Source organism: Amphibalanus amphitrite, unplaced genomic scaffold (assembly GCF_019059575.1).
Source record: "Amphibalanus amphitrite isolate SeventyFive unplaced genomic scaffold, NRLGWU_Aamphi_draft 000514F_arrow, whole genome shotgun sequence".
Taxonomy (NCBI): Eukaryota; Metazoa; Arthropoda; class Thecostraca; order Balanomorpha; family Balanidae; genus Amphibalanus; species Amphibalanus amphitrite.
The window spans coordinates 385,783-397,454 of record NW_024882008.1 but is presented as its reverse complement, the minus strand read 5'-3'; the positions used below and the strand labels follow the sequence as shown (position 1 = coordinate 397,454).

The window sequence follows — 11,672 nt, the reverse complement described above, 5'->3', positions numbered from 1 at the left end:
TACCGTCAGTGGGACGAGTTGACGTCTTAGACTCAGGTGGGGAGTGGGAGAAGGAAGAATTATGGGATGGAGACTGGAGAGCAGAGAGAACGAAAAGGAAAGAAAGAGGGTGAAGGATTGAGAGAGGGAGAGAGAGAGAGAGAGAGAGAGAGAGAGAGAGAGAGAGAGAGAGAGAGAGAGAGAGAGAGAGAGAGAGAGAGAGAGAGAGAGACGAAAAAGAAATATAAAAAATTCCACAAGAACAAGCTACGCTTAAGGGCTACTGAACGTTGAAATAGACATCAATCTCGTTACGTTCTCTGTCAGATATCCCTTTAATTCTCCATTGAATCAATTTGTGCAATAAGCCTTCGGCAATATCTCGCAGAAAACGCACACGAGCCGTGGCGAGGTCCATACATCTTCATTGTTGCGGCTCTATGAGGGAGCAGCTGCTTCGATTGGCCATAACTGGCGTATGAGGGCGAGGTCATGGACTGTGGCGGGCGCTGATCGGTCCCGCGGGCGCCGCCCGGTCACGCGGACTGGCTCGTTAATCCTCATTAGCTGGACAGTGACGCAGTGTTGCTGGTGAGCCGCCGGGGGCCCGGTGAACCGGGGGCTGAGGTGCAGCCTGCGATCAACACGTGCGGGTTTGGAGTGGGTGGGGGCTAAACGGTGTTCAGACGGTATGGACCTTGATTGGTGTCAGAAGCGGTACTGGATAGATTTCGCTGGCCCAGGGTCATGCCGCTTGCCGCTGGTTGCTGTGCTGCTTGGAAAGGTAGCTGAATGATTCACATTGCACAGTGGACCCTACCGTTCGTCTACCTTTCAAGTCTACTGTTCATTGAGTATCATGGCCATTGGCAAGTGCAAATGTTGGAGCTATGACCACAAAAAAATGATCCACGTAGTGCTCAGGGGCCATTACTTCACGACTTGGGTTACACGGTTCATTCATCTTTTGACATTCTTTGCATATTGCGTTTTATCAGGTTTGTCCGAATCCCTTTAGAATTTAGTCACCACAGTGCTGAATCCCTTTAAGAATGTGTATCCACGTGTATTAAGTTAAAAGGGTTAATGGGCCGTGAAAACGTTTACTTTATATTTATAAGCGGACTGGATTTGTTCAGATCACTGACGCAAAACTCACTTGGATGTGAAAATCTCCCTCACCAGCACTTTTATATTTTCTCGCTGTCACATAAATTTACTCACGGCATGGTCTAACGTCGTTTGGCACGTTCCAAACGAGTGGAACAATGCATAATGATCCCCAGCATTTTATGCAAATTTCTGGCGTTGGAATAGTCTGAGTTTGAAAATGGAGACGAAACTGCGAGGGAGCAGCCCAGCTGACGTGACGTGGAAAATGGCAGCGCTGTTTTATTAATCGCCGCCTTATAGTCTATTAGGCCTCCGCATGATGAGCGGGTTTATGAATAATGAAGGGGTGCAGGCTGGCGGATGGCGGCGGCAGTGTCCAAACTCCGTGTTAAGGCTGAGACCTCCGCTAACAACTCTCCGCTAAGCTGTGTTTTAACCGCGACATACGTGCCAGAACCTAACTAACTCTCCGCTTCCTTACTGGCGTTTGTCACTTCACCTGATCTTGGTTTTGCGTGTCGTTACCATGCCCTCTAGCTGACAGCCCAGCTTCTTGTCAGTACCTATTCGTCATCCGGGTAAGCGCCAGGTCAATCTCGAATGGTTTGGTGTGTTTTATTTACCTGCGCTGATAGATATTTAGTAAAGACTGTCTGTGTTACATCTCACCGGTGTTATTAGTGGATTAGAGCGAATTGATTAAACATTTCAATATTTTTGTTAGCCATATCACTCGGGCTTCCTGTCAATCCTTAGGCCCGTTGCGCTCGTAAACTATATACGTGCGCTGGTCTGTGGCCTGTTTTTCACACCTCGCCGCCAAAGAGAGGCGCCAGCTGTCCCTCCGGCATTCAACGGCCATTAACTTGTAAACACTTCGCTCCGGCCGAGCACTTAAACCGTGCAATTTGTTTCTCATCGATCTTGGCGCCTGACATTATTAATGGCTTTTCGCACGCACATAGATGTCTTAATGTCTATCCCGTGTTGAAAACAACATCGAGTCGAGTCTGGCTGGGACGGAGGCTCAACCGGAAAATAACTCTTTCAGCAACGTTTCGCTGACGCTTTCGACTCAGCAAGAATCACTATTAAAGAAATATGATATTTCAGTTGGTCCAATATCATAGCGCTTTGTGAAGCAATATTGCTTAGGAGTTAGGACCTTAGGCAGTCAGAAATAATGAAACGCCCAATTGTAAGCGTGCAATGTGCATGCTATGAATCATATTCTGACATTATTGTGACAAATATGCAACGCAGTTAGATTCTAAATTTATTTTCAGTCATTGCTCACAAGCAATATACAAATACTTCTCGTGTTTCCGCCCTCCCTCTGCATTTAATTAGAAATTTACAAACGTATTTCAGGCATTCCTAGTGATCATTTTTCTTGTAGCGCCCCTCGCCGTCGCCATCTGCGTTTCACCCCTGCGACCTTGGTGGGCGGCCCGCCGGTCTGCTAGGGTCCCCTCCGGGCGCGCCTGCGTCGTCCCGTTATGATCTCATAATTCGTTTCCGTTGTCTGGGGAGTATTGACCCAGCTGACGCGCCCGTCCCGTCTGCCGGTGCCACTTATCATCGCACGCCGGTCGGGCCACGTCGCCGACCGTCCTCACGGCTCCTCCTGCAGCCGGTAATGAATCGCTATCAGCCTGTTTAGCGGCTCAGCCGGCCATCAGCAGCTGATGACAGAACGCAATCAGCTGATAACGCCGTTATGAGCAGCCGCGCTGTATCAAAATGGCATCGGAAAGTTTATGGTCCACGGGAGATCTGACGAGGGCGCGATGACGAACAACGCAGCGGAAATGTTGACAAAAATTCCGACGATAACGAGTCGGCTCATAACGAGGAGCGCGGTGGAGGAGCGCCCCGGGCGGTGTCGCTCGCGCTGCGTGCCGCTCGGTTTCGAGCCTCCGGCGAACTTCTGTCTGTGCCAGTTCCTGCCACGCTCCGGTGCGCAGACACGAAGCTATTATTCTCTGCTTTCGTGGCAACACGAACGTGAGAATATGTCAGCCACTGCGAGCGCCGCCTTGTTCTTCAGGGCCGAGCGACTCCGGCTCGGTCGAGAGCGCGCAAAGAGGAGAGGAAGCGAGGGCGGGGGAGAGTGAGCCGACCTCGCGGGCGGAGCTCGTGCTGACAGCTCCCATTTCAGAGCGGACGCGCCGACCGCCTGCCCAGAGCCCGGTGTCGGCCCAGATTCTCCCGCCTGGGGGCCGCCGTGGCAGCGTGTCGGATACACACTGAGGAGCAGCTGTGGCTTGGGGCGGACCGAGTCGGGGTCAGGGCAGCTGTGACCCGCGAGAGGAACGAGCTCAGCGTTAGAGGACTCGGTTGAAACGGGTGGTTGACCGAGAAAGGATGGGGACAGAGCGAAATGCTTTGGACAGAAATAGATAACTCCCTTGCTTGAAGTAAGATGAGCATTGCTATAGAAAGTGAGTGTGCTGTTTAACATGGTGACTGGCTTTTTGATCATTTCGTGTTGACATGTTGATGGATTTAATTTGTATATGACTGCCGGGTGGTTGTCTTTTTCATTTCGTCGTGCCCTGTTAAAATAATGAACTTTCATCAGATTCGCATTTGTCGTGCCATTTTAGTCTGATATATCCAAAGTAACGGTCCTTCTGGCGGATGCCGTTTTGGCTCACCATTCCAGGGCTCTCTGGCGTCAGCTTGGTGGGACATCCCCAGCTCTCGTGTCTCTCTGTCCTTTCTTATTGATGGCTTTCAGCCCCTCTGAGGATATCCACTCTCAAGCTTCCTTTAGCTCAACATGAGATGAATTTATGCTCGGATATAGCTCGGCTGTGGAAATGTTGCCGGGTCTGATGGTGCTGCTGAATATCGCTACAGCTTATTCATCATTCATCATTTGGACCAGTAGCCGTTCCTAGAAAAGAAATGTAACATTGCCACTAAATAGGCGCAGGCCAGTCTCTTCTCCGCAATCGTCATTCGTCACAAGCTGATGTGGTCGCCCGCTCCGTTCCGTCCATTGTTATTGTTTTTATTGCAGGTCTCTCGCGGCCGTCTTTTTTCGGGTGGCCGCGTCCTTTGCCTTTTCTGCTTTGCCATTTCTTTGCCAAACAGTGCTTATGAGCCTACCGTTGTGGTGTCATGGTGTAACGGATATGGCGGCATTTCTTTTTATAAATACCAAATAATTTTTGTAAGTTTAGCGCTGCTTCGTTACTGCAGATGCATGCCGGTGCTGGAATTGGAATCAGGTCAACGCTGAACAGTGAACAGTGAAGGCGGTAACGGAGCACTGATACCAAGCAGATCACCGCATCGTGAGCACCACATACGTGCGTACGATACATGCGATCGGTTATTGGTGCTGGTTGCGTAGCCAACTCAGTGACGTTAGTCTCCAAGTCATGACCAAGCGTGCCTAAACTCATGAAGCAGCATCGCCCACCGAGGTACCGCGGGGTCTGTGTGTAACTCCTGCATCATCAGGCTCACTGAGCGGGCCTAAGACGGGTGGCAAGGAGCCCGTTTCGGCGGAATGACCGAGGCTGAACGCATAAGGCAGTCTCGTCATCTCGCGAAGGTCGTCCTCGGTTTGAGAGGGTGCCATAAGCCGGGCAGTGTCAGGACTGAGTTGGTAATCTGGGCCCAGTATCCGCGCGGGGGCGAGCTCACTCAGCGTGTCGACAGCAGCTCGGGCCCCGTGCTGCGAGTGTTGTGAGAGGTTCCCGGAAACTTAGAAAGCCTCTCTGAATGTCGCACATTCGGTGGGAAAAGTCCAGAAATCTTTCGCATAGGCCTTAAATATAAATAGTAAATTATAGCCGTTTTCACGTCGACCATGTGGTACACATTTGGTGCAGATTAGGTGGAGATAAGGTGCAGATTTGGTCAAATAAGTTCATTGTGTTTCTTAAAAGTTGTCCGTTTGGGTTGCACAGATGTTATAGAATTCATTTTTTAAGTAATCAGACATTATTTTCGATTATAACGCTGAAATAAATCCATGATATTAAGATATTTGTTTTAAAAGAGCTTACGTACAGATTCGATCAAATTAGGTGCATTCGCCAGATAGCCAGTCGTGAAAACGGCTAATGTGCACACTGCACGTACACATTCACGCGATAAAATCATAATTATTGACACAGTTTCGGAATTTTTCACTTTTGATTAATTGATCTAGCGTGCAGAAATTAGAAAAATATCGAGATTTTATGACTGGCAACCAGTTTTCGCTACCTAACTATGTGTAATAGGTACAGGGTGCGGAAAAAGTTTTGTCATATTTCCGCATTTCCACAAACAAGTGCAACCTGAGCAGCTATATTTTATAAAACCACCAAATACTGGTTTGCCACATCTTACCAAGTGCTTTCACTCCCCCCTCACTCAATATAACCCCCTTCAGCGGCTATAACCTTCTCCACACGGGGGCGGAAAGACTGGCATGTTTTGAAGATGTAGGCGGGGTCCATCGCCTCCCACGTCTTCACGATGTGCGCCTTGAAAAGCCTCTACATTGGGATGGGACACTCCCTGGACCTCCTCCTGCAATACGCTCCAGATGCCGTAGTCGAGGGAGTTCAGTCGGGTGACTGAGGGGGCCACATCTCCTTGCGCCAGAGATGGGCCTCCATCCGAGCTCTTCCGTCAGCTTCTGCTGGGTGGAACTTGCAGTGTGCACAGGCGCTCCGTCCTGCTGGAACACAAAATTGCCATCTGGATAGGTCTCCAGGATCCATGGGATGACGTCATTGTCCAGCAGACGTTCGTACACCGCCCTCTTCACCTTTTCATTGGCGTCAATGAGGCTCATTGGGCACTTCTTGCCGTCCGAACCCACCACGCCGCGCACCATCACCTTGTGTGGATGTTTATTCACCGGATTGAATCGAGCCATCGTATCGACAGTCTCCCCTGCTCGTATTTTGGCTTTAATGCGCATGACTGTTCGCCAGGTGACTCCACATTTTGCCGCAACCTGCTTATCGGTCATGCCCGATTCGGCCGCCCCGCGCAGGCACCCAGCGACGAGGCGACGTTTAGCCTGCCTATTCATGACTGACCGTGAATGGCTGGTAGTCTCTGCCCTCCCGCCAGTTGGCTAGGTCACCGAAGGTTACGCCTGCGGCTATTCGCTGCCCAGAACTCAACCGCAGCGCGCGTAGGCGAGCTTATCATGCATATGACAGAACTTTTTCCGCACCCTGTATAGTATGCGTAACCTACATATAGGTTACGCAATATGCCTCGTGCTGAGCGTTTGAACCTTATTTTGTAGACTTTTGGTTGAAGCCCAAAACTAGTTTCCTCATAAGGCACATCGTTAACCCTCGCCCTGGCAGGGGGGGGGGGGGGTCGATGCGACCCCCCCTAAGGTTTTTCGAAGATAGCGTAAAAACGGCGGCGCGCCGCCAAATTTGGAACAGCCTATGGGGCAACCTTTTTACATATGACCTGAAAATTTCAGGTCCGGGTGACCTTGGATCAGGTCACCAGGTCAGAAAAACCGGTACAAGGTCATGGTCAAATTTCAATTTTCTTTTTACACCTGTCCAACTCGCAGTTTTAGACTGATTTCCTTCAAACTTTCAGGATGTGCTTAGTTCACCGAGTTGTGTAACATATAGTTCGTTTTAGGTCAATGACCTGAGGTCAGTTAGAGGTCATTGCGTCGTAATGTTAAGCCTATGGGAAAATACTAAATTCGGAAAATACTGGAGATATCCGCTTCGTTCCATCACTTTTGTGCTTTAAAACCACAGTACTTAACAGCAGGTCACTTGGTGCTTCTTTGTTTGGTGTATTTATCCATGGGTGAGGTCAAATGAGGTCAACTGAGGTCAAATGACGTTTTTGCCAATAACTTGAGACATAATGACGCTAGAGCTAAGAAAATGGTGTCATTGTGTTCCTGGTGACCAGCCGAATCGAATGATATGCGATATGATGCAATTTGGTTAACTTGAACTTAATTAATTAATTAAAGTTTACTTAAAAATTAAGAAAAACTCTAAGTACACTTAAGCAAGCAAAAGTATATCATTCGACGCGCCTTGACGTGCTGAGTTCACTGGTGCTTTTGTGTTTGCTCTATCTTAATTAGATTAAAAGTTATAAGCGAAAAACTTTTGACCTGTTTTTAGCGAAATTTTTACATTTATACCCCCCCAAACCCCCCTAAATATTGACCTAGAACAACCAAATTTGTACAGGGGCGAGAACTCCAGGGGGTCCACCTACCTACCAACTTTGGTGTTTCTAGGTGCCATAGGAGCCAATCGCGAGGGGGGGTCGCATCGACCCCCCCCCCCCCCAATTAGATTTAGTTCAGGAGCGTGCAGATAGTTTGGCGTGGGTCGATTCTGACCGATCTGTTTTGGCTCTGTCAAGTTATGGCTTAATGTCAGGATTTTCTTAAGCTGGTCATCATGGCGAAATTAATGCTCACTTCATGAATGATAGATGACATACCGTGATTCTACTGTCATTTATGCAGACCCATGTCCCAACATTATACGGCACTCATAAAGTTTATTACTACTTTGGTTCATAGTTTACAATAAGAAAGGCCTTGCAATGTCATAAAGCTCAAACGAACACTTCATCTGCCAACCAAAGTAATCTGTATTGCTTTCCAACACTTTCAACGTCCTGATCGTGGTACCGCGGTAAGCTTTTACGATGTGTACTGTACTCGTTTTACTGCAATGCGTGCATTAAATAATGTTTCCTTTGTTGCCCTGGGATAAATATTAAACGGGACTGACATTTAATTGTTGGGCGGTTATAGTCATAATTCGCACAGTTGGCTGTAGCGGTTGGAATAGATAGCAGGATTACGATGATAAAAAGTCAGCGGGCGCCCATCATTTGTCTGTGCGGGTCGGCGATATATCTGGCTTAGATGATGTCCTTAGCCATCTGCCTGGGTATTTCCGACACCGTTTTCCATGTCATAGTTCCTGTTATGATTACCTCGCTATCGCTGAATATGCTCATATATCTTCATTCTTAGTAGGTATTCTTAGTAGGTATTACCATTCTTAGTAGGTATTACCTTTGTTCGTTTTTTATGATCCATTCTTTGGATATTGAGAAACGGTTTAACCCCATCTACGGTGCAATATTTTATCGAACTATGATGTCAATCTGTAATCCTTAAATTCCTAGCTGATTAGGTACAGGGTTGGGCAGATAAATTGGGACAAATTTCAACTTCCTGTAAAACGACTATTTTTTGAGCGATTAAGATAATTTTTGAACATAAATATAGGCTAATGAATACTTTTCCATGTTATGCAGGCTGCGTTGTAATTTTGAGTCGGCTGGTCACAGAACGTGGGCTTAAGCAAGCCACTATCACCTTAGTCCGCGCGCACATGCATGCCAATACTCTAACTATGCTCCATCAAATGGCTGAAAGTGGTGTGTATCGAACAGACGTAAACGTTGGAGGAAGAGATGATATTGACTCATCCTTACATACCTATTGCATTGACACCGGCCGCTCCCCCGGTTTTCCAGGGGGGCTAAAAGGCAAAACTCAGTTAAATCAGAGGATCCTTGCGAAAACAGTGGCGCGAGCTTACAACGAAGGTAGCCGCACCATGAGAAAGCGATATACCAGCACCTCAAACATGTACTCTTGTGCATTGATGCATATTAACCTGTTAACATAGATATTGAAGCAGCTGTGACGTTAAAAAGATTGTTTCCTCTTGAAGGGCTTGGAGAAGCCAGCAAGCACGTGCAGGTCTTTTTCGACGATGGTATCCCCATTACCGAACATATGAACAACCGCAAACACCATGTAACATCGCAACCAGCCCCGAAGACGTGATCTTAGTTCCAAAAAGCATGCAGCAGACATCGGTGATGGCATTCCACTCGGTGACTTCTGACGGTCACATGGGGCCCCCTTATTTTACGGAATCGGGAGGGGGTTCGCCATTACAGAGTACCTAACCATTATTCCGGCAGTTTGAATCAACAAGATGGAAGAAGGCAACATCCTGCATGGATTGATGCTCTTCGAGGAGTCAGCTCCCCGGCATACAGTAAATTAAATACAAAATCTCCTGAAACGGAGGATCCCGCAAACTGTACCCAAGGGAAAATGCCCCCTTCCTCATTAAACCTCAGCCCACACAAGTTCCGGTTGCTGGGGCGTTTTTGCGGGTGAGTCTAACGAACGTCTCCATGTGACTGTAGTGGGCCTCAGCAGTGCCAGTTGGCTACAATTACGAGCCATTTCAGACGGAAGATCTCGCCGCGCGTGCGGCCAGTCCAGGCACCAATAAGGACTGATGCAGGTGGACCACGGTGACCATATTTGGTGATAAATGTGTAAAATTGGTGTGACAATATGTGATCCAAATTTGAAATGCCTATGTTTACAAATTTCTAAGCTACGGCGTTCTAAATGCAAATATGTATTTTGTCCCAATTTATCTGCCCAACCCTGTACACCGTCATTTTTCGCCGCTACTGCCCGGCAGTTTCCAGTTGTTCGAGTCCCAGTTGTGGGCCCAGGCCCCGATGAGCCTTAACGGCAGTGTTGATGTCACCCCGTCATCATCCACCTGTCTCTGTGACGGCAATTGACAGCTGTGGCGGCCGTGTTTTGGCGGATGGCCGGTCACCCGACCCGGCGCCGCAGTCCATCCGATGATTAGCCGCCCCCCGAGTACCTACCGGCGCGGCGTCCTTCCCTGCCCCGGGTCCCCACTCCCCAGCCACGCTTTGATCTACCTTGCGTTCACATTTTCTTCTGTGCTGATCCGATATCCTGTCCGGGGATTTAGTAGCTCGGATTCCTTTCATCTGTCGCGCGCCTGCCGCGGCGCACGCCGACGTCCCGTCCCCGACCTGCGGCGCTGTCGTCAGTTTGCCAGCTCGCCACGAGCGCTGCCTGCGTGCGATGTCTAATTCCGGCGGACGACGTTTGCAATTTCGATCCCGGTCCGGTGTGGTGTAGCCTTTAAATTCGGCCGGCAAAAAATCCCCGACTCACGGTCAGCCGCCCGTAAAACACTACAAACAGTGTGGCGGTTGGAGAGCGAAAACGTGTCGATGGGCGTCTGAAACGGCAGCGAAACGCCGTGGACGCGACCCCGAGCTGCTGCGCAGAGGTCGATGGGGTGCCACAGGAGCAAATTCAATAATGTCGGGTTTAAGGTCCATAAACGTTGTTTGTTACTCTCGGAGAGTTAGCAGGAAGCGTTGGAGGCTCACAGCGGCGGGTGAATGTTCACTGGAACGGGGTGTCGTTTTACTACCCCTGCCGCTGACCGGGGGAAGGTATCGGCTAGGCTGGGGAGTGGGGTCGCGGGGAGGGTCGGCGGTGAGGAGCGGGTCGCGGACGCCAGCTGCGCTCCCCTGTCCCACCGCTCGTCAAGAGCCACTCGTGTCGTGCTCCGGCAGCTGCGGCGGCAGTCATGGTAGCTCACCCTCTCTCACCTGGCCGTGCCGGCCGGCCGTACATGCTCCCATCGACCGGCGGCCGGCGCGCGCCACTGCCGCCACCGACGCGCCGTCGTCGTCGACGGCAGTCGGACGGCGGCGGCGGCGCGTGGCGGCTGTATCGGAGCGGCCCCCGGGAGCAGCGGAGCGGCGGAGCTGCACCTGAGGACTGCAGAGCGCGCACGGTGTGGGGAGAGGACAGTGGGGAGCTGGGCGGTGAGGCTGCCGAGGCGGCTCGTACGAACGGTGCAGCTGAGAGTGGCAGAGACTGGACGAATTGGGAGAATCTACATTGTGCTGATATGATAGTGACCTGAGCAAAATCGTCATTGGAGTGACTTACAGGTCAGTAGATAAAATGACAACTAATTGAGCATTTTCTGTGTTTAATAATGGATTTTCCCCGAAGCCATAGGCTACTGGCTAATCGGTAAAATTAAAAAAAAGCTAGAACTTGATAGGTAAACTTTCGTTTTCTGGTATTTAGTTAAATGCCTGTAGTTTGAAAGTATTTTACTGGAACTGTATTATTTTCTAACAACGTTATTTTTTTTCTGGGATTTTGACGATGGTTAATCGATATGCAAATGCATTGTATTCATCATTACGTAACATGCATTCTTTTGATTTAGTTTTGTCATTTGGCTTCATGGGTAAACGCGGGAACACGTTTGTTATAAATGCCTGCAAATATTTAACATGATATATATTGCTTCGATACACAATTCAGAGTCGAATAGAAGTTGCGTGTTCTTTTATGAGCCCATACTTGCAGATGATATGGGCGATATGTTGCGACGGACACTGTGGCCTGCGGGTTCTTATAGGTATGCTAGCAAAAAGCTATCAACGCGTGATCTGTCCTTTGCAGAGAAGCGATGTGCGTTTTGTTAGGTTTCATGTCACAGGTCAAGTCGACAAAAATAAAATGTTTTGAAGCGTATATAAAAATCAAAGAATATCAACTTCGCAGCTTGTTGTTGATTAGTAGCTGAGTTGTTCAGCTGTTGCATTGTGATCAGTTGATCGAGTGACGTAATGTTGAATTTATCGATCGCTTTATTCCACGAACCAGTGGCCTCGGCTCTCTGTGAGGTGCATATGTATCGGCTTCTTTCTCTATGAGT

At 49.1% G+C, this 11,672-nt stretch overlaps 1 protein-coding gene across 1 annotated transcript in view; it reads left to right on the top strand.

The window, feature by feature from the left end:
* The first annotated feature begins 10,839 nt into the window (after window positions 1–10,839).
* The window catches only part of LOC122393071 (teneurin-m-like), a 111,557-nt gene continuing 110,724 nt past the window's right edge, over window positions 10,840–11,672 (top strand). Inside the window, exon 1 of the mRNA XM_043388675.1 lies at window positions 10,840–10,890. The gene's annotated coding sequence lies outside the window, so the exon portion shown is untranslated. The remainder of the gene's footprint in view (window positions 10,891–11,672) is intronic.